Raw genomic sequence first — 27775 nt, forward strand, 5'->3', positions numbered from 1 at the left:
GCGGGCACCAGGTAGTTGTAGTTGTTGTTGTTCTTGCTCTTGCTCTTGTTTAATCTACTCAACCAGTCTTTGTGTTTTAAGTGGAGAATTTAAACCACTTACATTTAGAATAATTGTTTATAGGTAAAGACTATTGCCATTTTGTTAGCTGCCTTTTGATTGTTTTATAGTTCCTTTGTTCATTTCTTCCTCTCTTGCTGTCTTTCCTTCTTTGTGAATTGTGATTTTATTTGTAGAAATATTCTTTGATTCTTTTAATATTATTTGTGTATCTATTACAAATTTGTGTATTCTTTCTGGTTACCATGAGGCTTTCATAATATACATTATAATAGTATATTTTAAGCTAATAACAACTTAACTTCATTTGCATAAATTTTTTTACACATATAGTTGCCCCTTCTACATTTTGTGTTATCACAATTTACATTTCCTAACAATGTTTATTTAAAGAAAAATAATGTAGCTATAGCTATTAACACTTTTGCTTTTTAATCTATGTGTTAAGACTTCAAAGTGATTTACACACCACAATTGAAGTATTAAAGTATTTTTAATTTGACTATAAATTTACCTTTACTGGTTAACTTTATACTTTCATATGTTTTCATGTTACTAATTAGCCTCCTTTTATTTCAGCTTAAAGAACGTCTTTTAGCATTTATTGTAAGGCAGGTCTAATGCTGATAAATTTTCTCAGCTTTTGTTTGTGAAAGTCTTTATGTCTCCAATTCTGAAGGGAGTTCTTGCTTGGTAAAGTATTCTTGGTTGGCTGTTTTTAATTTGAGTACTTTGAATATCATCCCACCCAGATGGTCTGCAAATTTCTGCTGCAAAATCTAATAACCTCACTGGTGTTTCCTTGTATGCAATGAGTCCTTTTTTCCTCTTGCTAATTTCAGAATTATCTTTTTTTTTTTTCCCAGAATTTGATTATAGTGTGTTTCAATAAAGATCTTTTTTGTATTGAATCTCTTTTGGGAATTTTGAGTTTCATGTACCTTGGAAGGTCATATCTCCTTAGAGTTAGGATGTTTTCAGCCATTATTCCTTTAAGTTTTCTGTCCCTTTCTCTCTCCTCTCCCTTTCAATTCCCATGGTGTGAATATTGATTTATTTCATGACATCCCATCCTTCATGTAAGCTTTATTCACTTTTTAATTTTTTCTTCCTTTTTCCCACTGATCATAAAATATTTAGAGATTTGTCTTAATATTCACAGATTATTTGATTGATTGAATCTGTTGTTGCAGCTCTTTACTGCATTTTTCATTTTATTGTATTCTTCAGCTCTAGATCTTTTGGGTTATTTTTACAATTCCTATCTCTTTAACTTTTTGTTTTATTCATGCATTGCTTTCATGAGTTTGCTGAGTTGTCTATTTGTGTTCTTCTGAGTATTACTGTGCTTCCTTAAAATAATTATTTTGAATTCTTTTCCAGTTAATTCCCAGATCCTCTTTTCTTTGTAGTCAGTTGCTAGAAAATTACTGTGTTTCTTTGGTGGGGTCAGGTTTCCTTGATTTTGTGTGTGTGTGTGTGTGTGCGCACACACACACACATTTGTGATGGTTTTGAGTTGATGTCACATTTGAGAGATCAGTCCTAACTTCCAGTCTTTAAGATGGACTTTGTTGGGGAAATACTTTCACTTGAAGATGTCTGTGAGGGCATTAGCCAGATGAGGCCTACCATCTCTAATTTCTGATTTACCACAGCATCTTATGTCTATGCAGCTCAACCAACTAACTTTGATGTTGGTAGAGACTATAATGGTCTTCTGTGGACAAGAATGGTGGAGTCCTGAGTGTGGCAGTGCTGGCCAGGACTATTGAGTTCCTCAAAGGCAAGGAGTGCTGGGGTCCTTTTGTTCTTATTTACACTTGGAGGAAGTTCTAGCCAAGGTGAATTCATCTTGAGTCTAGGCCTAGTGCACTGATGCTTAGAGTGGTTGTGGTGGCAGGGTCCTGGAATAAGGCACATGTGGAACTAATGCAGTACCCAGGTCCTTCATCACAGGTGCACTTGCTGCAGCAGTGGTGCTTACATCAGGAGTATAAGCATGTGCAAATCTCCTATGGAACCAGGGCATGGGTCTCGGGTTCTTTCAGGGACCCAGTTGGGGGGGGGGGATGCAGTAGCTGTGCAAGCCCGGGTATAATGGGGTATGGTGGTGGTTGGTCTCAGTGGTCAAGGTGCAGTAACAGCACATTTAGGGGATGATGAGTCAACTCTGGCCCTAGGGGGCAGTAGGAGAACAGCAGCAGTAATTGCCCATTAAATCTATATGTTAGGAACTAGGGGGTGGAGTGCAGAGCTTTGGTTCCACAGCCCCAATAATGATGGGTCAAAACCCTGACAAGCAACCCAGGGAAAGTGTACAGAGTAGCAGTAGTGTGGCCTTGGCAATACTGGATCCAAAGGTGAGACTTGGGACCCAGAGGTGGGGCTCAGAGCAGTAATTGCTCTGGTCCTATAGACAGTGAAGAACTGTGGCTTCCTGATCCCAAAGACAAGGAACAGTAGTGACTGGAGCCCCTAGAGGTAGGTCTCACTGTAGTGATAGCTCCATCTCTGCATAGAAGATGCAGTGAGAGTAACTCTTGGCAGCTCTGTGAAAGTGTGATTAGGATTGGTGAAGACTGTGGGAGTTCTCGGTGACAAAGTCTGCACACATCCACTGATGTGAGTCTTGTTGGGGTTCTTCTGCTTTCTTTGTCCCCATGGGGTAAAATCCCTCTGAGGGGATCCCTACTGATGCTGAGCTGCTTAGGACTGGGGGATGAAGTGAGACAGATAAAATGCTTCCTACGTTTTTCTATGTGGTCATCCTAGTTTTTGAGCTTCACAGGGTTTCTTCTATTCCTCCCCTGTACTCCAGAGCTTTTTTCATCAGTTTGTAGTTTTTTGGGGGTGTGGGGGGTGGGGATATGTGTTGGGACACCCTAGCTCTCCATCTTACTGACCCACCAAGTCTCACTTAGCCCCTTATTATCATTTCTTGTGTTATTTCATATTGTTAATATCCTCCTTGACATTTTGTGTGTATTTTGGCTTATTTTTTCTTTCAATAAGTCTGATTCAGCTCGTATATGTTGTGCAGTATGTTTTTATTTTGAGAGATCTTGGTTATTTTGACCTGTGTGTTCATGTTATCTTGAGGTTACCAGTGATTCTGTCTGGTATTTTGTGTCAGAGAGGAGTTAAAAAGCCAGACTCAGTGACAATCCTATAGAATTAAGGAGAAAATAGGATATAAATCCAGGAGAGGTGAGCCCAAAACATTATAGTACCACTATTGACCATTTTCATTGTTTGCTACTTTATCAGGAAACTCCTCTAGTAAGGATTTCAGTTTTAAATATTTAGGTAGCATCAATTTTTGGAAGAGCTAAACCCCATCAGCTCAAATGATTTAAAAAGAAAGGATATTTGTATAAATGCTTGAGGCCAGTGGGTCAGTCCCAATCTGTTTCATCAACCGTTTACCTTGCAGTTGTCCCATGTATACAGGCCCCTGGCTATCTTTATTTATCTACTTTACTTCTGATTACCTCTGCTCTAGCCATATTTGTCAGTTCTTTTTCATTCACACAACATACTAATCTTCATACCAAACTGTTTGTCCTTATTCTTTTCTGCCTAAAATCTCTTCTCCCCAATCTTTGCATGATTGTGTCTTTCTCAATTCAAATGTCATCTTCTCAAAAAGACCTTCAATGTTTTGCTGGTTAGAGGAATACTTCAATTCCCATCCCACTCACCCACTATTCCCCTACCAAAATTCTATCACACATCCTATATTACCTTTTCATTAGTACCAAAAATGGTTTTATCTACTACTTTGTGTGAATTTTTGCCCAAGTCTTCTGAATAGAAAGAAAGAAGATCATTATTTGAAGTCAGAGACTTAGTGTGTCTTATACATTATTATATTTTTTGTATCTACAATACGTGGTTTGGCATATAGCACACTTCAATAAATATATTTTAATTGATTATCAACTACTCAAAAGATTGTAGCTTGGATCACTGAAGAAATTTTGATGCTGTCTTCTGTGCTATATTTCATAGGATATGGTTATGTCAAACAGAAAAATAGATATTTTTATATAGACCAATAAAGTAGCCTGATTTAACATATGGATGTAGAGTAAGCACTCATTATTTATTTATTTTTTTTAAAGATTTTTTATTTATTTATTCGACAGAGATAGAGACAGCCAGCGAGAGAGGGAACACAAGCAGGGGGAGTGGGAGAGGAAGAAGCAGGCTCATAGCGGAGGAGCCTGATGTGGGGCTTGATCCCATAACGCCGGGATCACGCCCTGAGCCGAAGGCAGACGCTTAACCTCTGGTAAGCACTCATTATTAAAGAGAACATATAAAAATGCAATTTCCATGTGGTGATGGTGATAATGGAGGTGATAGCATGGTTTGAATTAATACCATGCAATAGTAGAGAGTTTCTACAATGAATAGAGTTCAGGTGAATCTGTTCATGTTTTAAGTTCCAGAAGAGATTAACTAGCCTAAAGGTTTCATACCAAACTGTGATGCAGAACTGTCTTTGGGCAATCACAAGCTATCTCCCTTGAGAGAGTCAGAGACCTGATAATTCCAGGTCTGTGGTGTGCTCTAGGGTTGATGTAAAAGAGGTCTCAAGGGAAATCAAAGAGCATTGAGTGGTATAACTGAATACTTTCTGAAAAAACAAACCCTTCAATGATAGTTACAGAGCTCATAGTCACTGCTTTCAATTTTATAAGGCATTTACCGTTAACCCATAAAAAAAAACTTGAGATTTTCCCACTTGGTGTTTTATCTTGATTTAGTTTTCTGCTCACCATTTGTATTCATGATTTGTATGTATCTTTTGTGATTACCAGGATCAACTTCAGCTGCCTTAAATTTCAAACTTTATAGGGCAAAGTCAATTTCTATGTAATGCTCTCCTATAGGTACACACACTCCCTCGAGCTATTAGGGATATAATTAGTATCAGTCAATAAAACTACTTCCTGCTCCAGCAATTCTTATTGTTCTGACAGCCCAGTACCTGGGAACTGTAGATAGAAAGCAAATGTAATTTTCATGATTTTATTGACAGTCAAAAGCAAATAGGTAGTACAGAGATATTTTCTGGGTATACTTCTTGGCTTCTGCTTCATCACATTCCTAAAACCCCAGGACCCCAAAAAACATGCAATCACTTGGCTGACAATCAGAAACAATTCTATTGCCAGTAGAAATGGACAAATTGCTAGAGAGCTATTTGTGAGAAATCCTGGATCTTCAGTTTTGATGTTCAATTAGGCAAGGTATAAGAGCAGCTGACATGCTTTTTCTTCCCAAATTTAATGACTTTCTTAATAGAGGATGTTCGAAGCCAAAATCACTTGACTGGTAGGGATATTACACTTTTGCAAAAACTGAGCTCTTTTTGCAATATCAAGTACATTAAGAAATTTTAGAACAAAATGGACCTTGCTTATTAAAATTACTGTAAGACTATTAAATCCCTATAGACTATATTGTTCTCTTCTTGAAAATTCTTAAATGCAATCTGAGTAACAATGATGCTTGAAGTCCTGATAGTATTGCTACATTATAATTTAGGGTTAAAAACAAAAAAATAAAGAATACTATCCATAATATGTATTATTATTTTTAGGTATTTAACATTTATTTAGGTGAGAATTGTTTAAGGTATTTTTAAAGTAGAATATTTTCAATTATAACTATCAGTAATGAAGAATAATAATAGATATAAACCTGGTTATAGAGTGGTGACTGTTTTTGAAAATAATTTTCCTCTGCCTGACTGAAATCAATGGCATGATTAGAAGTGATGTGATTTTTGCTAACTTGGGAACATGTTAAAGTTGAATCTCCCCAAGTTAACAGATCATTATTACTTCTCCAAAGCAATATTTGAAAGAAAAACAGTAGCTTCATACTTACCGTATTGAGACATTAGCCTATTGAACATTATCCCTAAGACCTAGTTTAAGTATCTTCTGTTTAAGAATGGAATATAAACAAATCTCATCTTTTTTTAAAGTCCTAAACTAAGCTCTTTCATGACACATTAACTATGATAAGCAGAAGAGGCAGGGTGCTAATTATTATAGTGATGTGATCCATTTGCTAAATGATGAGAACATCAATAATTCATAAGAATTAGCTGCTAAAACATTTAATGTCAAACAATCCAAGCTTAGCAACTCAGATAGCAATCTTTTGTGTGTACTAGTTGACATTCAGACACTTCCTTTTCATTATGAAATATAAATGCATTTTCCTTCTTGTAGCAGTTTAGATTATAAAGGATGGCAGATGTATAATATGTCTACTCTGATTGTTTGCAGTACCAACAGTCTTTGCAGAGAGTCTGCAGATGTCTCATACTTAGTGAAAATCAGTCTTAAAATTTTTAAATGCAAATTGAGTGTAATCTTTTAATAAGCAATGATACAGAAGAAATGAGAATAGCATAAATAACCAAATATGGAATACTTGGTTTTTCACATTGAAATTGAGGAAAATTCAGTCCTTGTATTAAATCAGGTTATGAGTCTAAATCCAGTACTTAGATTATGGGTATCTCAAAGTTTTACATGTCACCAAACCATTAAGTCTACCATTGAAATTTTATCTTGTTTAATTTATTTCCTTATGGGGCGCCTGGGTGGCACAGTCGTTAAGTGTCTGCCTTCAGCTCAGGGCGTGATCCCAGCGTTCTGGGATCGAGCCCCACATCAGGCTCCTCTGTTGGGAGGCTGCTTTTTCCTCTCCCACTCTCCCTGCTTGTGTTCACTCTCTGCTGGCTGTCCCTGTCAAATAAATAAATAGAATCTTAAAAAAAAATTTATTTCCAGTATCTAATGTACATTTATATACTCATAAAATTATTTAAACCGTTTCCTCTAAAAACCTCATTTTTCAAAATAAAATATTTAAGCTTCTAAAACATAATCAAGAGCAAATAACAAATTTGTAAAGTGCTTATCATTTTTTAAATATTTTCAATCAGAATACTAATAAATATCCATAATTTTATTAATATATGTAACTGTCAGGCAATGTTTAAGTGAACTGGTTTTTGGAGCCATAAAAATAAAACTGTGTCTTAAAAATTAAGGTAGTCATTTCTTTAGTATCTTTAATATTAAAAAAAAAAAGTTATGTGAACTGAAAGGGAAATATTTTCAGTTATAGTAAAAGGAAGGAGAGACTTCTAATCTGCAAAATCACACGGAAAATCACTACATAGCTGGACAATACTGAAAAATTGCTTTGGCAAATGATTCCTTAATGGTTCAAACAAAATTTAATAAGAGTCTTGTAAAAAAAATCTTAATACATACAGAAAAGTGAATAGCTTGAATCCTAAATCCTTAAATCATCAGTGTTCCAGTCTAAAATGGTATTTCTCAGGCTAAATCCACATAGAGTGCTTTACTTTGTTTCTTTGTTTCTTTTTTCAAAGTCCCAGTTGTAATCCTTCATTAAATTTTTGAATAAGTCCTGAAGATATAAACCTCCTTTTGACAAACCTTTCTACTGACACTTTTTGCTTTGAATACAATTAATTTCTTTATCTTTTTGTACTTTGGCAGTACAACTAAAGGGAACATCTTTAAATTGGTTTTAATATATAATTATGACATTTTTCCTGGCTTTCTAATGAGGAAAATGTTATTAATAATATCACCTTCCAGCATAATTTTGCCTTTCATCCCACTTAAAATTTTCTCCAATTAAACTTTCATGATATCAAGGAAAATTTTAGACTGCAACAATTTAATTTTTGCATCTATTAAGCACTGCTTCCACTAATGAAAACTGTCATATGTCACTAAAGTACAGCTGCAAGAAATTTAGAGTAATTATATTATCTCTCAATGAAGAAATTTTACCTTTGCCCTGTGGCAACCTGATGAAGGAAAACTGAATTACATAACCATATAAAGTAAGATATAAGCATTAGGTTCAATTTTATTTTTTTGGAAGGCACTAGATGATTATTTAAAATCTTCATACTCAAAATATGTCAAGTGAAGTAATATGACTAATTCTTATGGTTTCCAAACTTGACCCTGAGCTAACATGGGAAAGGAATGACTTAAATTGGTGGTAGAAAAGGCAGAGGTGGCAGTTCCTGTGGTAACCAGAGTTTTTAGTCAATGTTACAAATATGCCTTTTGCCCCCCCTCATGTATGATATCAGCTCTTAAAATCTTAAGTGGAATTTCTTTTCAGAATCATAAGTAGTCAGTTTTTACTATTTATTCTTGGGTAAAGTACCATTTTTCTCACTGCTTCCCATCAGGGTCTGCTGTAAATTGAATATTTGTCCCCCCCCCATCACAAAATTCGTAGGTTGAAATATTTTCCCTCAGCAGTATGGTATTGTAATCAAACTGTGTTCTCTTCTTGGTGAGGCACAGGATAGAAACTACACCAGGTGGAGTTGTTGCACAAAGTAAGCTTTATTTATGGCCGATAAGGTGATCACATGGAATAACTTCTAAAGTTGTGACTCCCTGAGCAAAGGTGAATGGGTTCCTTTTATTAAGGGTTATAATAAATATTTAAAAAGGGGAGCCTTATCATCATATGTAGAGGTGGGCATAAGGTTGCACATGCCCCTTAAGGAAACGTGCCTATACACACATTGTATGTTATGCACATGAGGCTTGTGCTCTTCCCCGGGTGGAGATTTCAGGCTAATAACGAGATAAAGGTAACTCTCCATCACTCCACGGGGCACTCCATGGTCCACATTCACAGGCATGAGTTGAGGGTTAAATTCAACTGGTCTGGGTGTTCTGGACTGGTTGGAACTCTTTGTTCAGGCAATCATTATTGCTGGATGGGTAGTTTCAGTTTTCATCCTGTGTTGCTATACTTGTCAGGTCTTTTGCTTGAGTTAAGAGATAAGCTGGAAAAATTGTGGGACAAAATTTGGTGAATACAAGCAGATAGGCAGTAAAGGTCAGGTCTTGGAGTCTAGCTGGTGACAGTATTTGAATTTAAGAAATTTGGGAGGTGATCATAATGGTCATGGAGGTAAAGTTGTCATAAATGAAATTCGTATTCTTATAAAAGAGACTCAGGATGGTGTCCTCTCCCCTTCTGACCATATGAAAACTCAGAGAGAAGATGGCCAGTCTTTGAACCAGGAAGTTGGGCTCTTGCCAGACACTGAATCTGTCAGCATCTTGATCTAGACTTCCTAGCCTCAAGAACTGTGAGAAAGAAACTTCCGTTGTTAATAAGGCACCCAGTCTGATATTTTTGTTATAGCTATCAGAACAGACTGAGATAAAAATTGGTAACAGAAGTGGGGCACTGCAATAATAAATACCTAAATCACATAGAAGTGGCTGTGGAATTGGGTAGTGTGTATAGAGATTGGAAGACTTTGGAGGTGCATGTTAAAAAAAAAAAATCCTGCATTGTTGTAAATGGACCATGAAAGGTGATTCTGGTGAGAGTTCAGAAGAAAAGAGAGCTGGAGAGAAAGCCTCCATCAGGTTAGAGAGTAAGTAATCTTGGATAGAATGTTGGCAGAAGCATTAAGAGTAAAGGCTATTTAGATGAGGACTCATACAGAAATGAGTAATGTTTTTGGAAACTAGAAGAAAGGTGATCCTAGTGGGTCACCAAGTGGAAAAGAACTTGCCTGACTTATGTTCATGTCTTAGGGTTTTGTGGAAGGTAGAACTTGCAAGCTATGAAAATGGATATTTGGCTAAGGAAATGTCTAAGCAAAGTGTTGAAGAGAAGCCTCACTTCTTCTTACTGCTCTCAGTAAAATGCAAGAAGAGAAAAATGATTTAAAGATGGAGCTATTAATCAGAAAAGAAGCAGAATTTAAAGATTTGGAAAATTCACAGGCTAGCCATATTGAAAAGAATGGGGAAACTTGCTGAGGAGGAACCCTTGATAGATTAGTGTGAATCCACTATCTCAACAGACACTAGGAGTTATTCTCCAAGACAGTGGAAGAATGACCCTGAAGGCCATCAGGGGTTTCAGTCCCATCACAGACCCACACTGTGTGTGCAGGGTGGGGTGTATGTGGCGGGGGGAGTGGGAAGATGGGGGTTATGGGGCAAGGGCAAAATAGTTTCAGAGGAGTGGCTGCTGGCATCTGTGAGACTGATTCTGCCCAGTGCAATCTCCCATTTCAGGCTCTACTCTTCACTTTGGTGCCATGTTCCCTGGCTATTCATGTTTTGGCTCTAATGTGCCCTGTGCAATATGGGCCAGGGTGATTGCCCCTTTGGAGGATACACACAGGAAACTTTGATAGTATCTTTATAATACAATCTCTGCTTGTGCTCAGAGGTCATAAGCCATGGGGCATGCTGCCAACACCTCGAATTCAAAGAACAGGGCTGCTTGACACAGTTGTGGGCATAAGCTCCCACCAAAGAGCTGCTGCAGTGCCACTGCGAGGCCATCCTGTTGAGCTGAGGGGGTAATATTGCCAATCTTTTGGACCTGGAAGGCAGAGTATTGAGCCCAAAGGAGATTATACTTGGGCCTTACAGTTTAATGTTGTTTGCACCATTAAGATTTGGGCTTATCTGGGACCTATTACTTCTTTCCTATTTCTTCCTTTTGTAATGGGAATGTGTATCCAATGACTTTCCTACCATTTTATTTTATTTTTTAATTTTTAAAAATTTATTTATTTGAAAGAGAGAGAGAGGGACAGAGAACACAGGCAGAGCGGCAGGCAGAGAGAGAGGGAGAAGCAGGCTCCAAACTAAGCAGAGAGGCCGAAGTGGGGCTCGATCCCAGGACCTTAGGATCATGACTTGAGCCGAAGGCAGGTCATGCCACCCAGGTGCTCATGTACCATTTTATTTTAGAGGCACATAATTTATTTGGTTTCACAGGTAAAGATGAGTTCTACCTCAGGATGAAAAACACCTTGACTCTCACCCGTATCTGATTTAGATGATATTTATTTATTTTTAAAGATTTTATTTATTTATTTATTCACTTATTTATTTAATTTGAGAGAGACTGCAAGCACAGGGAGGGGCAGAGGGAGAGAGAGAGAGATATTGAATCTCAAGCAGACTTGGTGCTGAGCACAGAGCCTGATGTGGGGCTCAATCCCATGACACTGAAATCATGACCTGAGCCAAAACCAAGAGTCAGATGCTCACCTTACTGAGACACCCAGGCACCTTTGATTTAGATGAGACTTGGACTTTTGACTTTTGAGTTGATGCTGGAACAAGTCAAGAATTTGGGGCTACTGGAATGGAATGAGGGTATTTTGCATGTGAGAAGGACATTAATTTTGAGGATCCAGGGGGAAAATGCTATAGCTTAAATATCTGTGTCATCCCCCACCTCCCCCAAATTCTTATGTTGATATTCTAACCTCCAATGTGATGGTATTTGGAGGTACATCCTTTGGGAAATGAATGCGATTAGTGCCTTAATAAAAGAGACTCCAGAGAGCTCCTTCTCCCCTTCCATCAGGCAACAATACACCAGGAAGATAGTCCTCTGTGAACTAGAAAGCAGGTCCTTACCAAAAACACTGAATCTTTCAGCAACTTTATCTTAGAATTTTCAGCTCCAGAGCTGTGAGAAATAAATCTCAGTTGTTTATAAGCCGTTCAGTCTGTGCTATTTTTGATTTAGAAGTCAGAACAAACTAAGACATAGTTCTTGGGGGGCACAGTCCTTTCTATTAAACTGCCATTAAGAAAGCAGGCTAGAGGGAAATTGGCAGGTAGGAAGATGAAAGTTAGGATTTTCCTCCTGTTTCCTAGTTTCCATCAGCATTGTGGCAGCAGCAGTAGGATCCAAGATTCTACTGCCACTCTTTACACTGGCTGCATGAAGCTTCCTCAGAAATCTGATCAAGATCCCAGTAGTACCCCTCCTCCAAGTCCCTAAATTCTTATAATACTTTTCCCTTTTGTTTCCTCAATGCTGGATATGGTAACTTTTTCCTGTGGTTAAACTCTTGATTATCTCAATTTTTGCTCTTTTAGCTTTCAAGCATGGCAATAATCAATTTCTTGAATTAAATCATCTCTGTTTGAAATACATTTTCTGTTTCCCTGAAGGAAACCTAGTGGGGATCCACTGAAGGGAGTTAAGCAAGGTACTATCATTAGTAGCCCTGAGTTCAGGAATAATTGTGTTAGTTGCATTGTAGAGAAAAGCTTGGAGGAAGGAACAGTGCAGACATGGCTGCTAATAGTTTGGAGACTATTTTGATAAATAGTTTGGAGAGACTGGCTAGGATGATTGTGATAGGAATGGAACCAAGTAAAAATATTCAAGATGTAGGATATAATATTGGCAATATTTGGTGATGCATCAAATATGGGGATTAGAGGAAAGAAAGAATGATGAGTGACAGGATTGAGTGTGATACCATTTAGTAAAATGAGTATCACTGGAAATTGATGACTTGAAAGCAAGATCATAAATTCATTTTTGAAATATAATTTATATTCACTATGAAAAGCTATAAGTCTGGTGCTAATAGAAAAGTTCTGGGCTAGTGATATATATTTATGTATAGTGTATTTATAGGTAGATTCTGATGTCATGGGTCTTGAAAATGGAAAGTAGAATGAAGTTCTAGGACCCAAACTTGAGGAGGAATGTCAGCATTAATGACCCAGTAAACAAAGACAATACTTCAAAAGAGGAAGAAGAGTACCTACAGCTTTAAGAGGAAAATCAATATGATGTTGTGTTAGAAAAGCTACTGAAAGGAAATGCTTAGGAAGGAATAAGTGATCAACATTGTCAAAGGCTGATAAAATAGTATTTAAAATAAGAAACTTGGTTTGAGTTCACATGTGGTAGTAAGGCAGCAGTGAGGGGGGGAGCAGGGGGAAGGAGAGTTAATAATAGGTAAGGAAAATCTGTTTCTGCAGGATCATGAGTAACAGACTTAATTTTTTAATCTATTCACTATTTCCATATATCTAATATTTTCAAGGCAAGGAAAATAATTACAATTCCTTATGGTATCTCTCCAACCACCACTGACATTCTTTCAATCTTTGGCTTACCTGTGCCATTCTTCTAGAGATCATTTCAGTCTACAAACTATACATTGTCCCAGTGTCTGATAATATGTACGTATTGTAGAATTTCTGATGATGATACTGATAATTTCATTTCACAATTTTCACATTTCACAATGAGAATCAGAAATAACCCTTACTCAAGTTATAAGATGCCAAGAAGATTATCAGTTTCTCTTGGCCAATATTCTCTTGAATTTAAGAAACGCCTGTTCCTTAAATAGGAACAAGTCTGATTATGATCATAAAATCTTAACAGTTGATTAACCCCAATCCATAATCTCCTATTTATAAAAAAAAAAGGATATTGTTAGACTTCTCAGTAAGCACAGGTATTATGAAAATACATCACTGCTGAGTAAATTCCCAGTGCAGTTTTGTCCACAATTACCACCTTATTGAAAATCTATGATGTAGTTCCATGTGGTCTGCAGCTTGATGATTACACAGGAGCAATATTCATTGATTTTTTGAAGGCTTTCAATACCTGGAACACTGGTTATTAATAGCAAAATATAACTGTTCAGGCAAATGAACCTGTAATTTGACAATGGTTTTGCTAATTTCTATATAAAACACATTACTTAGAGGATTTAAAGACCTTTATTTAGTTCCTAATTAGCTAATACACAAAACTCTTTGATCTGGCATTAAGTGGGTCAGGGTTTTAAGTGTACTTTATAATGTTTTTGGCTTTGTACCTGAAAATGGTGCTATTGAGCCATCGTGGAAGGATGTGATGTCTGAGGAGCTCTTCTAGGTGTAGGGTGGATTTGTGGCATATGGTTCATGTGTGTATCTCTTGATCTGTGAAATAAAATTGAGCACAAAGTATTATCCTGGCCCTTTCACTCATTAAATGGCCAAGTTATTTAACCTCTTTGAAGCTTCATTTTCTTATTGGCAAAATGGAAGTCTGGTTACCTGTTTTGTTGGGGCACTGTGAAGAACATATGTGCCGTTCATAACACAAAATTTGGCCTATATTTGATAGTAAATGTTAGTGATACCCAGTTGCAAATACCTCTGTATGATGTATGCATTGGTCAGAGCCTTGCCTTAAGAAGAACTACTGCCTTTGACTAATATAGAACAAAAATCTATAATATACTTCTTTCAAATAGTATACATTAATCCAGCCAAACATTTATGTGGTACCAACCTTGTGAAGATGCTTTTCTATTTGTGGGACATTGAACAGTAGAGATACAGTAAGACATTGAACAATAAGAGAACAGTCACTGCTGTTAGGACTCATGTATTAGTGGGAAGAAATAAAAACCTAGATAGATAGACGATAGATAGCCGAGATGGCCATAACTAATAGATATAAAATGGCCAAGTAGTCATAACTAATAGGGGAAAAGAAAAATAAAGCAAGATAAGGGGAAAGAAAGTAGTAGCAGTAGATGGGATTATCCATGAAGACATGTTTGAGAAGGTGATGTTTAACAGAGACCATAATAGAGAAAGGAAGCAAACCATGGGAATATATAGTGAAAAAGCTTTCCAGGCAGAGTGAACAGCATGTACCAAAGCTCCCCTTTTCCTGTTCACAGTAATTTCCCAAATAGTATGCATTATTTTTGTTTACTCATCTTCATTACCTTTGTTGTTTTTTACTTATCCACAAAAGAGTTGAAGCCCTCTACTCTTCCTGCATGTCCCCAAAGATGTAGGCACAGGCTTTGAGTTCTGCTCTTGGTCTATTTGTGTATGGGACAGATATCCTCCAATCTGTAGGTAAAAATCAGAACAGATAAGAACAGGCAATTTTCTTAATCACTCACTACTTGCCAGGCCTTGAGTTGGACACTTTTACATGCATTATCTCATTTGAAGCTTAACCCACATGAAAGGTCTTCTAATGTTATTCTCATTCTATAACAGATGAAACAGAGGCAACAGCAATTAAGAAACTGAACAATAGTCTCACAGTTAGTTGTGGAGGCTGAATTTGAATTTAAGCTATCTACAGGTATAATTTTAAATTTATTCTGAAAAAACATACATACACACTATAGATATGTGTGTATTTTTTCCAACATCATAGTAATTGTGGGGGAATACAAAACTATGGGCAATCCAATTTATTCTCCTGTAGAAAAAATCTTCATGAAGAGTGTAGAAAGTAGCAGAAAATTTAAATCACTTGTATTGATTTTTATGTTTCATTTAGCTATTTTCATGTGTTATTATTTGATTTCAGTAATATAAACTTAGATTTGTAAAAGTTTTGGAATATATTTATTGACTCTATTTAAGGCTATAGTAATACAAAAAGACAATGTAGGACTCATGTTCTCCTATTTTGACATATTTTATAATGTTGAGAAATTATAAATGTTACAAACTTATAATTGTGAAATAGGAAAACTGTGCTGATAAAAATGATGTATGTGACCCAGTTCTGTATATTCCTGCGATACTTACATTTACAGATGCTTCAGGACTTTCTTTGTGTGCCTTCCTATAAATTTTAGATTGTACTTTCAGATCTTTCTAGTTGTGGCAATTTCTTCCATTTAAGAATAATAAATAACACCTATTAGACAGAAGTCATTTGAGCAATCAAAATTCCTTGCACATTTAACATGAGAGATTACTAAGGCAATTCACAAATAATTATATTGCTTTCCTTTTAAGAATAATAAACTGATTCAGAAGGTGATTTCTGATTAAAGTGTCAAGTATACTATTTTTACTATGGTCTTGTAGTTTTAATTCTTTTGGTTAGTATACATTTGTGATTGCTTTTCTCTTAAAGCACTGATATTTTGTAAAGAAACAAAGAATTCTTCTGCAATGATGTCAGAATAAATTGCCAGATTATAGAATTCTCTTTGTGCTGACAAGTCATTATTTTTTTATTGAGATATACTTGGTAATACAACATCATGTGTAAGTTTAAGGTTGTAAAATAGATTGCAGCATTAGCTAATACTGCTGTTTTATTGCAAAATTATCATTTCTTCTAGTTTTGGGAATAATTCAGATCTACCTACTTAGCAAGTTTAATGTTTATAATACACACTTATTGTCTGTAATTACTGTGCTCTGTATTAGGTGTCCAGGACTTTATCTACCAGTTACGACTATGTACCCTTCAACAGTATCTCTCCTGTTCTAACCTCCAATCCCTGGAAACCACCATTTCACTAGATATCACATGTAAGAGAGATGATACAGTCTTTGTCTTTCTCTGTGTAACTTTCTCACCTAGCATAATGTCCTCAAAGTTTTTCCATGTTGCAAATGGCAGGACTTTTTTTTCTCCTGGCTCATTAGTATCTTATTGTATATCTATATACCACATTTCTTTATCCATTCATCTATTCACAGACACTTGGGAAACAACTTACGTCTTCCATGTCTTAACTATCGTGAATGATGCTGCAATGAACATGGGAGTGCATATGTCTCTTCTGTAACATGTTTCCATTTCCTTTGCATATATACCCATATGCGGCACTGCTGGATCAAACCGTGGTTCTATTTTTAATTTTTTGAGAAACATCCATACTATTCTCCATAGTGGCTGAACAAGTTTACATTCCCACCAACAGTGTACAAGGTTTCCCTTTTCTCCGTATCCTCACCAACCCTTGCTATTTCTTGTCTTTTTTTTTTTTTTTTAAGATTATTTATTTATTTGTGTGTGTGTGAGAGAGAGTAGCAGGCAGAGGGAGAAGCAGGATCCCTGTGGTGCTTGATCCCAGGACCCTGGGATCATGACCTGAGCTGAGGCAGATGCCCAACCGACTCAGCGGCCCAGGTATCCCTATCTCCTGTCTTCTTGATGATAGCTATTCTCGCAGGCGTGAGGTGATATCTCATCACGGTTTTGATTTGCATTTCCCTGATGATGAGTGATGTTGAACACGTTTTCATTTGCCCATTGGCCATTTGGATGTCTTCTTTGGAAAAATGCTTTTTGGTCCCTCTGACCATTATTAATTAGATTTCTTTGTCGTTGAGTTCTAGGAGTTCTTTATAGATTTTGGGTATTAACCTCTGGTCACATACATGGTTTGCGAATATTCTCTTTCTAGGAGTTTTATGTTTTTAGGTTTTATGTTTAAGTCTTTGATCATTTTGAGTTAATTTTTGTGAGTGGTATGAAAAAAAGAGTCCAATTTCATTTGTTTTTTTTAATGTGGTTATCCATTTTTCCCAGCAACATTTGTTGAAGAGACTGTCCTTTCTCACTAGATATCCCTGGCTTCCTTATTAAATGTTAGTTGACTGCATATGAGGGAGTTTACATCTGTAAAAATTATGCTCCTGAGAGTTGCAATCACCATATTCTACTTATAACACTGCACCATTTACATCAGTAAACGTTTTATTAAGTTCATACACTTCCAAATATATCTGTACAATTTTATTTTTTCATTTTACAATCTATTTATGAGAACATTTTTTTTTCTTTCCAGATGGAACAAACTAAGTCATAAATAATTTGTCCTTATATTATAAAGATGGCACCATGCTCTTCCTCAAGGAGTTTTGGAATAAAGCATGTTATAAATAATTAAATAGTGAAGTTTTTTTCCTCTCAGTAAAATTTTGAAGTTTCCGTTTTTCCTGCTTTACCCCAGACAAATTTCACATGGCAAATTTCAGTGATGTAGTATATGTTCCTTATCAATATTTTAAATAATTCCCTCTCTGGGATTTTGTAAATATTTAGCTGTATAGTTCAATGACAAGTTGCCTTTCATTTGGTTGGTATTTTACAGCTGTTACTGGAAATCATGACCAGAATTTTGCATGTGTGGTTTAAAGATCTAGAAAATACAAATGGATAGATGTTATTGCTAATTATTAATTAGGAGAAAAGCCTTTCAATTCTTTTGTCTCACATATTTTCAGATGTATGTTTATGATGTTTTCATATTTCTATATGTATTTTTACATGATAACAGTTTGACTTTGTAGGTGATTATAAGCATGTAATTTATAATTAAATGAGCTTAATCTCTCTTATTTGCTTAACTTTTAAAGTATTTATTGAAGGTAGTTCAGACTAATTGAAAAGCTTAAGATCTGTTATGTACAGTGTTATTTGTTTTGTTGAGTTTTTAAATTTAGGTTATATTTTCCAAGCCATAAAAAGTATAGGAAAAGCCAGACTATTCCTGTATTCTATTACTACTACTACTACTACTACTACTACTACTAATGGTATTATGATTTATTATCATAAAAACGTTAGAAAAATTTTTAAACTGCAGTTCTTTTAGAATCAATAACATTTTGAAACCTATTAGCCTAAGTATATAACTTAAAAAATATTTTCCCTACAACTACTACTTTCTTATTCCTGGGAATGAGAGTGGGAAGGAGTACGGGGAGGAAGGAGTAGTCATTGTCACTATCATTGTTAGTAACTCTACTAAGTTGATATTGGGAAATATCTTAATACCTGGAGCTTTCATGAGTGGAAGTCAGTCTCCCATTATCACTTCACATTGGATATGATATAGCAAAAACCAAACAAACCAAAAAATGAACTATTCTATTTACCAAACAGTATGGTGCATTTTGAAATATTATAGGAAATTGTACCAAGAAAAAAAAAAAAAAAAAAAACACCAAGCCAGGGGCGCCTGGGTGGCTCAGTTGTTAAGCATCTGCCTTCAGCTCAGGGCATGATCCCAGAGCCCTGGGATCAAGCCCCGCATCGGGCTCCTCCACTGGGAGCATGCTTCTTCCTCTCCCACTCCCCCTGCTTGTGTTCCCTCTCTCGCTGGCTTTCTCTCTGTCAAATAAATAAATAAAATCTAAAAAAAAAAAAAAAAGTAAAAAAAAAAAAAGAAACAAAAAGCTATGGTATACAGTAAAGAAAATCCAAGAATGAGTTACAAATAATAAAGAAGCTTTTTACAATTTTAATTAAAGACTATTTTTGATAAAAGATTTTTATTTATTTTTCCCACATGATAGCCCTCGCTTTGCTTGTTGATGAAATATACTAGTTCACTCAATAGAGTTAAAACAGCTACCTATATTAAAGGCAGAATCTTGGATGCTAAAATGTAAGGTACTCAAAGAAGTGAGAAATAAACAAATTTAAACAACAACTACAAAAGAGGTTGACTCTGATATATTATTTGTCTTACCACAAATATTTCTAAGACCTGTTTACAGCCCTTGAAACTGGATTTTAGAAATTTGGCTTGACATTTACACATATTCTTTGTCTTAAAAAAATGTTAGACATTGCGTATGACTCAGCAGGGCCCTAATGGATGAGTTAGATCTCTCAAAGCTAAGTAATAAGGGGACGTTTATTAGCAATGTTTCATGCAGAAGCAGAGCGTAAGTTGTAGTAATTGAGTAGCATCAAGCCTCAATGAGTCAATAGATTACAGAAGATGTATAATTGCTCTCATTGAACAAAGGAATATCAATGCATTGATTTTACTTCCATTGTCTCTTTATAGAATGAATTTCTGACAAAAAAAAGTTTGAACATTGGGGAAATGAATCTGAACTTCTGATGGGTGAGGAGTTTTTAAGAAAGCCCCCTAGCAACTTTAAATTAGTTCCATTCTCCAGGATGGGGCAAGGACTGTTCAGGGCACTGAGACATTTCACCTGAGAGATCACTGGCAGAAGCTCTGCGTGAGCTGTGGCAAACAGCAGAGGGTCTGGGAGTTGGCTGCTCTGATCCTCTGAAGGGGAAAGCAGGTACATTATGTAAACTGCATGTCTGTGACCTTGACATCAATTCCCCAAATGATTCTAAATCCAATTATTAAGTGGATGATTTGTGAGCACCTAGGAGAGGAAGGCCTACTCATTAAGACCTAGTATGGGCAACCTAAGTGCAATTGGTGTCAACTAACCTCATTTCTTTTTTGGGCAGTGTTACTAGAACAGCAGATCAGAGAGAACAGATATAGCATAGCAATAAAATGCAAACACATGAGGGCAAAGGCTGTGACAGACCTGATGGCCTGGGGCCTCACAGTTCCCCTGCCCTTTTGAAAGTTTAGCAGGGATTTGGCTCAGGAGTTTTGCGTTAACTCCTGGATAGAATTGTCTGATGACAGCCCTGAGCTCCAGAGGGTCCCGTTTCTAATAAAGCCACCACCCTGTGCAGCTAGAGCGCTGCCATTGTTACATAGAGGCATAAGTGATCTTCCAACTTCCCTATAAATATGGGGGCAGTGGGGATTTGCTACTGGAATGTTGATTACAGTGTAAACCCTCCAGCAAGGCTTAGTCTAATTTATAGGATAATGAGTGGTCTGGAACTTTGTACACGCTGTGACTTGACTACTTGTTAGTTTTCTTTCAAAAAATCCTAATATATACTCACCCCAGGGCCAGGGCTGTGAGACCATAATCCCTTTGCAGAGACCAGCATTTCTGAGAGTTTGGATAAAATCCATTTGTTAGGTGTCTATTATATGTGTAACCAGTCTTAGCTATTTTATGTTTTTATTTCTTCTAGTAACTGTTCCTTTCTCCAACTGGATGCCTGGATCTTTCACAACACTTTTTTGTTCTTCTGGTTCTGTAATTACCTTGTCACTTTGGTTTATTAGGAGAGCGTAATTTCAGTATTTAATTCTCAGACTTGTTATTTCAAAATTTGGCCTTATATTCAGTTAAACACCAATCTCACCTCTTTCCAAGAGATAGTTACTCAAGTGTCTATGGATGTTTGGAGTATAGGAAAGTGGGTGTGGTCAGACTCCAAGGTCCTGGCTTCGCATCTGTTTTTTAGGTGTAGCTACTTTTGAATTTGAGGGTAGAGCTAACAGATGAGAGATGCCTCCTTATGTGCAGTTGAAAACCCATGGTAAAAAGAAGTCCAGGTTCTTGCTCTGCTTCACTCAGTATCTATGTAATGTTGGTGGCTCTGATTATACTGTAATCTTTGAGTTGGTGTACTTGTGTTCCTTGGATAAATGTTGAATTTTGTCTTTGCTTTTTCTAGCCCAAAAAATCCTGTTCCCAAAGAGTTATCTCATGTGCCCCTTTGTCCTCCTTTGCTGTATATATACCTCATCTCTTCTCTAAGATGGGCATAATAATCGCCTGGCTTTGTAGTTGCCTGTGTAGACACATTCCTTCTGCCCACCACCATTCACTGGGCTAGGAGAGAGAGAGATAAAAATGGCAACCCCTCTTTGCATATCACCTGAGGCAGGGAAAAAACAGGAATGCAGTAGGTTGTTTTTTTTTTTTTTTTTTAAAGGATTAGTATGTTGAGCACTGGGTGTTATATTCAACTAATGAATCATTGAACATTATATAAAAACTAATGATGTATTATACCTTAGCTAATTGAATTTAAATTAAAAAAATAAAACCAATAAAAAATAAGAGGATTAGTATGTACCACTGAAGACAAGCCACCTGCCTTCAGCGATCTCTACAAAGCTGTTTCAGACTGTGTTTATTTGTGCCCCCAAATTCGAGATCTTTTGTTAAGCACACCACTCCTCTTTACTAACACAACCCACCATTCTCTGAGGCTTTAAAAATATTCTCCTATGAACTCACTACACTTCATTGTTATGGTGGCATTACGGTAGATCTATAAATTCTTCGTATCAGTAACATCCATCAGGAGAATGAGATATCACTTTATCCCTCTAAAGGAAGGATTTTCTTGGAATCCCTCACTTAGTTGACTTAAAGGGAAAAGTACCTTTATTGCCTCCCCCTTGAAGAAGGGAGAGAATTCTCACAATATTGCACATTTTACCCATAAGGCTGACAACCATCCCCTTTTTCTATCCTCTTTACTGCCTGGAAAAGGGTGGAATATTGGCAGATTAGTGAATTCTGGCATCCACAGAATATTGAATAACTCCAAATGGTAGCAGTGAATCTCTCTGAAGTTTAGGTACCTGACTTTAGACACAATTCCCAGAGAATAAATAAAATTCTTATCAATGTCCTATTATCTAAAAAGATAAATACTATTGTCAAAAATATCACTGTGGCTTCAGGATGGAAAAATGTGTGTAAGGGAGCAAGACTAGATTCTACCCTGCAATAGTATTTTTATTAATTGCTTGAGTGAAGGCATAGATAAAATTAAAACTAATAGATATTAGAAATAATATACCAAATGAACAGTTAAGTTTCTGCCAGCCTGGATAGATAAATGGATCAAACTCAACTATATGCAAAATTATTAACTCCAATTATAGGTAGCTCGTATTTTTTTCCTATAATGATGAATAAACCAATTTGCTGAGATGATGTCTTAACATTCATGAAAAAGATGGGAATTTAGACTTCTAGTGATTTCCTCAGCAGAGTTTCCAGGTAGCTCATTTACCAGACTGGGTTCCTTCAAGAAGAACATTGCTTCCAATCCTACTTCCTGGAATATTGTCCATCACAAAGTTAGTTGTTGAAAAGTTGTCAAAGTAACAGTTTATTGAATAGGAAATGGAATCAGTGGTATGCTATATCTCCTAAGAGTTTGAGTTATCTTAAGCTACACAAATAAAAAAAGGAAGCAGTATCCAGAACATTGAGCTCAGTAGTTAGTTATCTGATATTTCATAGTGAAGCATTTTTGTTTTGCTCTAGGCACACATTCTAATGGGGTGTTCACAGGCGGACTAAGGTCAAGAAAGAAGGGCTGGGATAATGATGACACTCAGAAGTATATGAGAAATGGATAGAACAAATGGTGGAGGCAGAGGTTTTAACTTGACAGGAATTGATTGTTTGACAGGAATATTGTGGGGAAGTTTCAATCATGTTTGAGTAGTTATGATAGGTGACCTTATGGGCACTTCTTTTCTGACTTGGACATTTTATAAGTGGTAAACCAATGGAATTTTATACACAAAAAGATAATAATCCCTAACATTTATTGTGCACTTATGCGTGAGACACTATCCTGAGTGGTTATAGCATTAACTCATTTAATTATTAGAACAACCCTGTGAGGTCAGTGTTACTGATTTCATCTCCATTTCACAGGTGTGCTAGCTGAGGCACAGAATGTTTAGGTAAATTGTCCCAAATCACATAGCTAGGCATTGACAAAGTGAGGAGTCAAACCAAGTGGCTCAACACCAGTTTGTTATTGTTATTTATTTAGAAGGAAGCCATAATGTAGAAATCTCTCTTCCCATTTCTCTTTCTCTCTCTCTCATCAGCTCTCGCCAATACAAACAGCATGCAGTGCTTTCCCCCAAAAGCTCAAAGCACATTGGATTAACTCTTACTTCCCATTGTTGGTTCCTCTGGCACCCAGCATTGCAGATTTAATTTACCAAGTTACTGAATATTTGTGCTGTTCAGTAACACATCAGCATTTTATAAAGGGTTTGGAGAATACCAATTCTGTATTTAAAGTGAAACTATGGACAGAAGTGACAGAGGGGGGAAAATGAATTCAACACTGGAAGAGAAGAATGAAAGTTCTTAGGCGTCAGAGCTATTCTAATTAAGGTAACATAATAATATAGAACTATTTTACAAAAATCCATTTCCTTTCTGAAACACTGGGGGGGGGGGTTGTTAACATTAGGAATTCTTTTAAGTTAATGTGATCCAAAGGAAGGATGTTGTTATTTGAAGCCAGTTGCCAAACATTGTTTCTATTAGGGCTTCAAGCAGAAGGCTATGATTTTTGAAAATATCATATACCATTTATTAGTATCAATACAAGTATGCTGGACATTCTGTGGATATTATTACATAACGGCTCAGATGAATGCTAGGCCATTGGAATCAGGAGAAGCAGGTCATGGTATAAGAAATAATTGTGATTGGTCTTAAATTGAAAATCTTTTAATGAAGTTTATAAATAAATTTCCTGAAATGACTTTACTAAGATAAATAATATGATGAATCAAGTTAGCTTCGGTTTGTTTTCTTAGGTAGAGGTGGTTTCTGATTTGCATTTATGAAAACAAAAAGCTGACTATCTGAAGAATCACCTATAGATGTATTTTCTGAGGGTAATTATATATGGAAGAGTCAAAACGAATTAAAACCATGATATAAACTTGTGGTTCACACAGCAGCCAAGTAGAGGTGCTTACACTAGGCACAGCCCGTTGGGCACGTTGGAAGTTGACAAATACCATCTTGCAATTTGGATGAGACCTGAGCCTTTCTTCCAACATCAGACATTGGCAGGCAGAGTTGAAAATATTTGGTCAAATGATGTATGAAAAACAACACTTTGTATAAATGTGAAAATTTTAGGAATCAGAGTTTAATATATGAAAGTATAGGTTATATGAAAGCTAAGTGTTTTAAAATCAGGAACATTTCTCCTAAGGTATCAATTGTAATTTTAAATATAGTAAGAGGTTTTGCTTTCAAAATATATTTCTTTTGGGTTTAATGTGTTTAAAGGTCTTCTAGTCATATTTATTCCTAAATGGTACCATTCAGACACTTTATTTAAACACGTTTTTCCTGTTTTCTAATATTCCTTGAATTTATCATTTTAAGTCATTTCCATTAGTTTTTGGTTCTTAATCATCCCTTGCTTTACTTTCTCTCGGGTTGATCATTCCCCAGACAGAACTGTGCAATAAATAGATTTAAGAACATGTCGAGGTGGTTAAAAGTAATCACTATTCTTTACGTAACCAGTCATGGTAACTCTGGACTTCTCCACTTTTTCCTACTTACATGAATAGAAGCACTCGAAATGTAAACACTACCCTCTATTTCTCAGCATGTAGTTAAAGATGTGCTTTTGTAGGGGCGCCTGGGTGGCACAGCAGTTAAGCGTCTGCCTTCGGCTCAGGGCGTGATTCTGGCGTTATGGGATCGAGCCCCACATCAGGCTCCTCCGCTAGGAGCCTGCTTCTTCCTTTCCCACTCCCCCTGCTGTGTTCCCTCTCTCGCTGGCTGTCTCTATCTCTGTCGAATAAATAAATAAAATCTTTAAAAAAAAAGATGTGCTTTTGTAGACATTTTTAAAGGTCATAGCCTCCATAGTATTAAAAAAAAAAATCTTTCACAGGTGTTTTGTCTCCACATCTGACTAAAGAGACCCTCCAGCATGTTACTGTGTGTTTGCTACCTTTGGGAATTTTTATTATTTAGCTGTCATCATTAAAAATTCATAGGACTAGATCAGAGAAGTGGATGTATATGTTTTTTGCCTATTTATGGCTGGAAAAATGGGATTCTTTGCCCTTAGGAATAATCAGCCTCAGTTTCTTCAACAGCTGTACATTTGGATCACAGGCTTATTTTTTTTCCCTATAGCTTTTATTCAGGGAAATGAGGTTAGTAAGACAAATAAAAGGAAGCAACTTTACAAGACATATGGAAACACATAGAGAAACACAGGAACTAATGGATGAACTTTACACTTTAATACCTTACTACGAATCTATTGAGGGCATAGAATGAACAAGGCTGAGCTGGTATTGGCCTCATTTTCCTGGTTAATTAATATACTTAAGGGTTCTGATATATTAAAAATTGTCCTACCCTTAGTGACAAAGGATTTCCATTATGGAAATCTTACAGACTGAGTGTGATATGAGAGAGCAAACTGCTTCTAAGGCTCATATACTAATTATTAGTCTGTGGACTCATGCCTCATGACCCATACAGTTGACCCTTGAACAGCTTAGGTATGAAATGCATAGGTTCACTTATATAGAGATTTTTTTTTTTCTTTACAGTGCTGTAAAGGTTTTTCTCTCCTTTGTGATTTTCTCTAGATTACTTTATTATAAGAATACAGTATGTAATATATAAAGTGTGTGTTAATTGACAGTTTATGTTAGTAAGGCTTTGGTCGATAGTAAGTTATTTAAAATTTGGGGGGAATCAAAAGTTATACATGGATTTACAACTCTATGGGGGGTTGGAGCCCCTAACCCTTGCATTGTTCAAGGGTCAACTGTAATCAGTTCAGAAGGTGCAAAGGTTCAGAATAATAAGAAGAGGTCAAAGACCAGATGCTAAATATTATTCTTCCACTAAAATTGATGACTAGCCTTCTGCCTTAACTCATAAGAACTAGAACCTGCATAGAAATGTCACACACCCACACAATTCAATAAAAATATATACACATTTATGTATTCTTCCCATTGCTTCCCAAATTAGAAAAAAATGTCATGGAGCGTGGTTTCCTGAAAGCCCCAAACCTTGAATGAACAAGCAGGACTGCTTTAGTTTCTCATGAAAAATTAATCTATTCTTGTCTGATGGTTCTAGAGGCACTGAATGGTGATGGTTTCATGAAAACAACAAACTTTGTCTTGATTATAGCTGACATTTCAAGTCATAGGCTAAAAAAATACCCAAAAAGATTTCTCTAACTACAGATAAAGAGGTCAGCAGTGACAGTATTTGGTTAAAAACAAAACAAAACAAAAAACCTCAGAAAGTTATAATAAAGTCTTAACTGTTCAAATTGCTGTAGGAGACCTATGACATAAATTATTATGAATCTGAGATAATTTGTTCTGCATATCAAGCAATAGCTCATTGAATTCCATAACATTTCCATTTAAATGCTGAATAATGTAGAAATCAACTTACGGATAATGTACTGCAATTCTAAATACTAGTATTAACTATAGCAGCTACCATGTCATAACAGAAAAAATGGATCATGTGTACTCAGTATAATTAACACCAAATTATCCAATTAAAAATGAAGTGGTGTTTATAGCAAAAGATATATATTTTCATGTGAGGAAATATTTTTATCTATATACTTAACAAAGAATCGTAAAAAGCTTCGGTTTTCATTTATTCTCTCTACCCTTTGAATATTTCTATATAATTTCTTCCTACAAATTTCATTTGAGATTGGAAGCCTCCCACTGAACTTGGGGCAGGGAAAATTAAAATATAATTTGTTTCCTTATGTTAATATTTGTCCAGAGAAATTGGTATAAACTGAAAAATTGTGACTTCATTCAATCTTAATTTACTGATGACACAAAATAGAAATGAATAGAGAAAGAAAACACATGGAGATTTGGGAGAAACAGTGAATTCAAAATTAAAAGAAAATGTTTGTAATTGTTGTACTCCAGCAAACACTTGCTGGTCCTACCATTTTTCCTAAAGTATCTCCTCCATTTCCCTACTGTATGTATTCCTTATCCTGTGAGATTCATTGAGCCATCATTCTCATTCCTCTACAATTATCCTTGACTCCCTTGCCTGTTTCTCTTTCATTCATTCTATCCTAGCAAAACTCTAACCTTGGTAAAATGATAATGCCTTCCCTAAAACCTTGTCTGAGCCACTGGTCTCACTTTAGCAATCTAATCCTCAATCCCAAAAGAGCATTGAACACAGTCTTTTAATCTTATTACTATTCAGAGTGAGAGTGTTTTCCTGCTTCCGGGGTGATGATTCTGTAACTCTTCCTTCCCCCTTTATCCTTTGGTCCATTATGGAAGTGAGGTGGAGGCTGTGATGTAACCCCATGTCCTCGCCTTCAGGACTGAGAGAGTTGTTCCCTCCGCTGCTGGGACTGTTTATTGCCTGCTGATCACTTACAGCTGAATCTCTCCCCAGGCATTTTCCTCAGTGGAAGGAAACTCTTACTCAAAGAAGGTTATGTCCCTTCTTAGAGGTAATCCAATTTCCGTGACTGTCAACATGAAGATTCAAAGACTCAGCCCTTACCCTCAATTTAGGATAACTCTGAATGGTCATCTTAGCTCCAGGGATCCACATAGAACCAGAGAAAGCCC

The sequence above is a fragment of the Ursus maritimus genome, unplaced genomic scaffold (assembly GCF_017311325.1).
Source record: "Ursus maritimus isolate PB19 unplaced genomic scaffold, ASM1731132v1 scaffold_11, whole genome shotgun sequence".
Classification (NCBI taxonomy): Eukaryota; Metazoa; Chordata; class Mammalia; order Carnivora; family Ursidae; genus Ursus; species Ursus maritimus.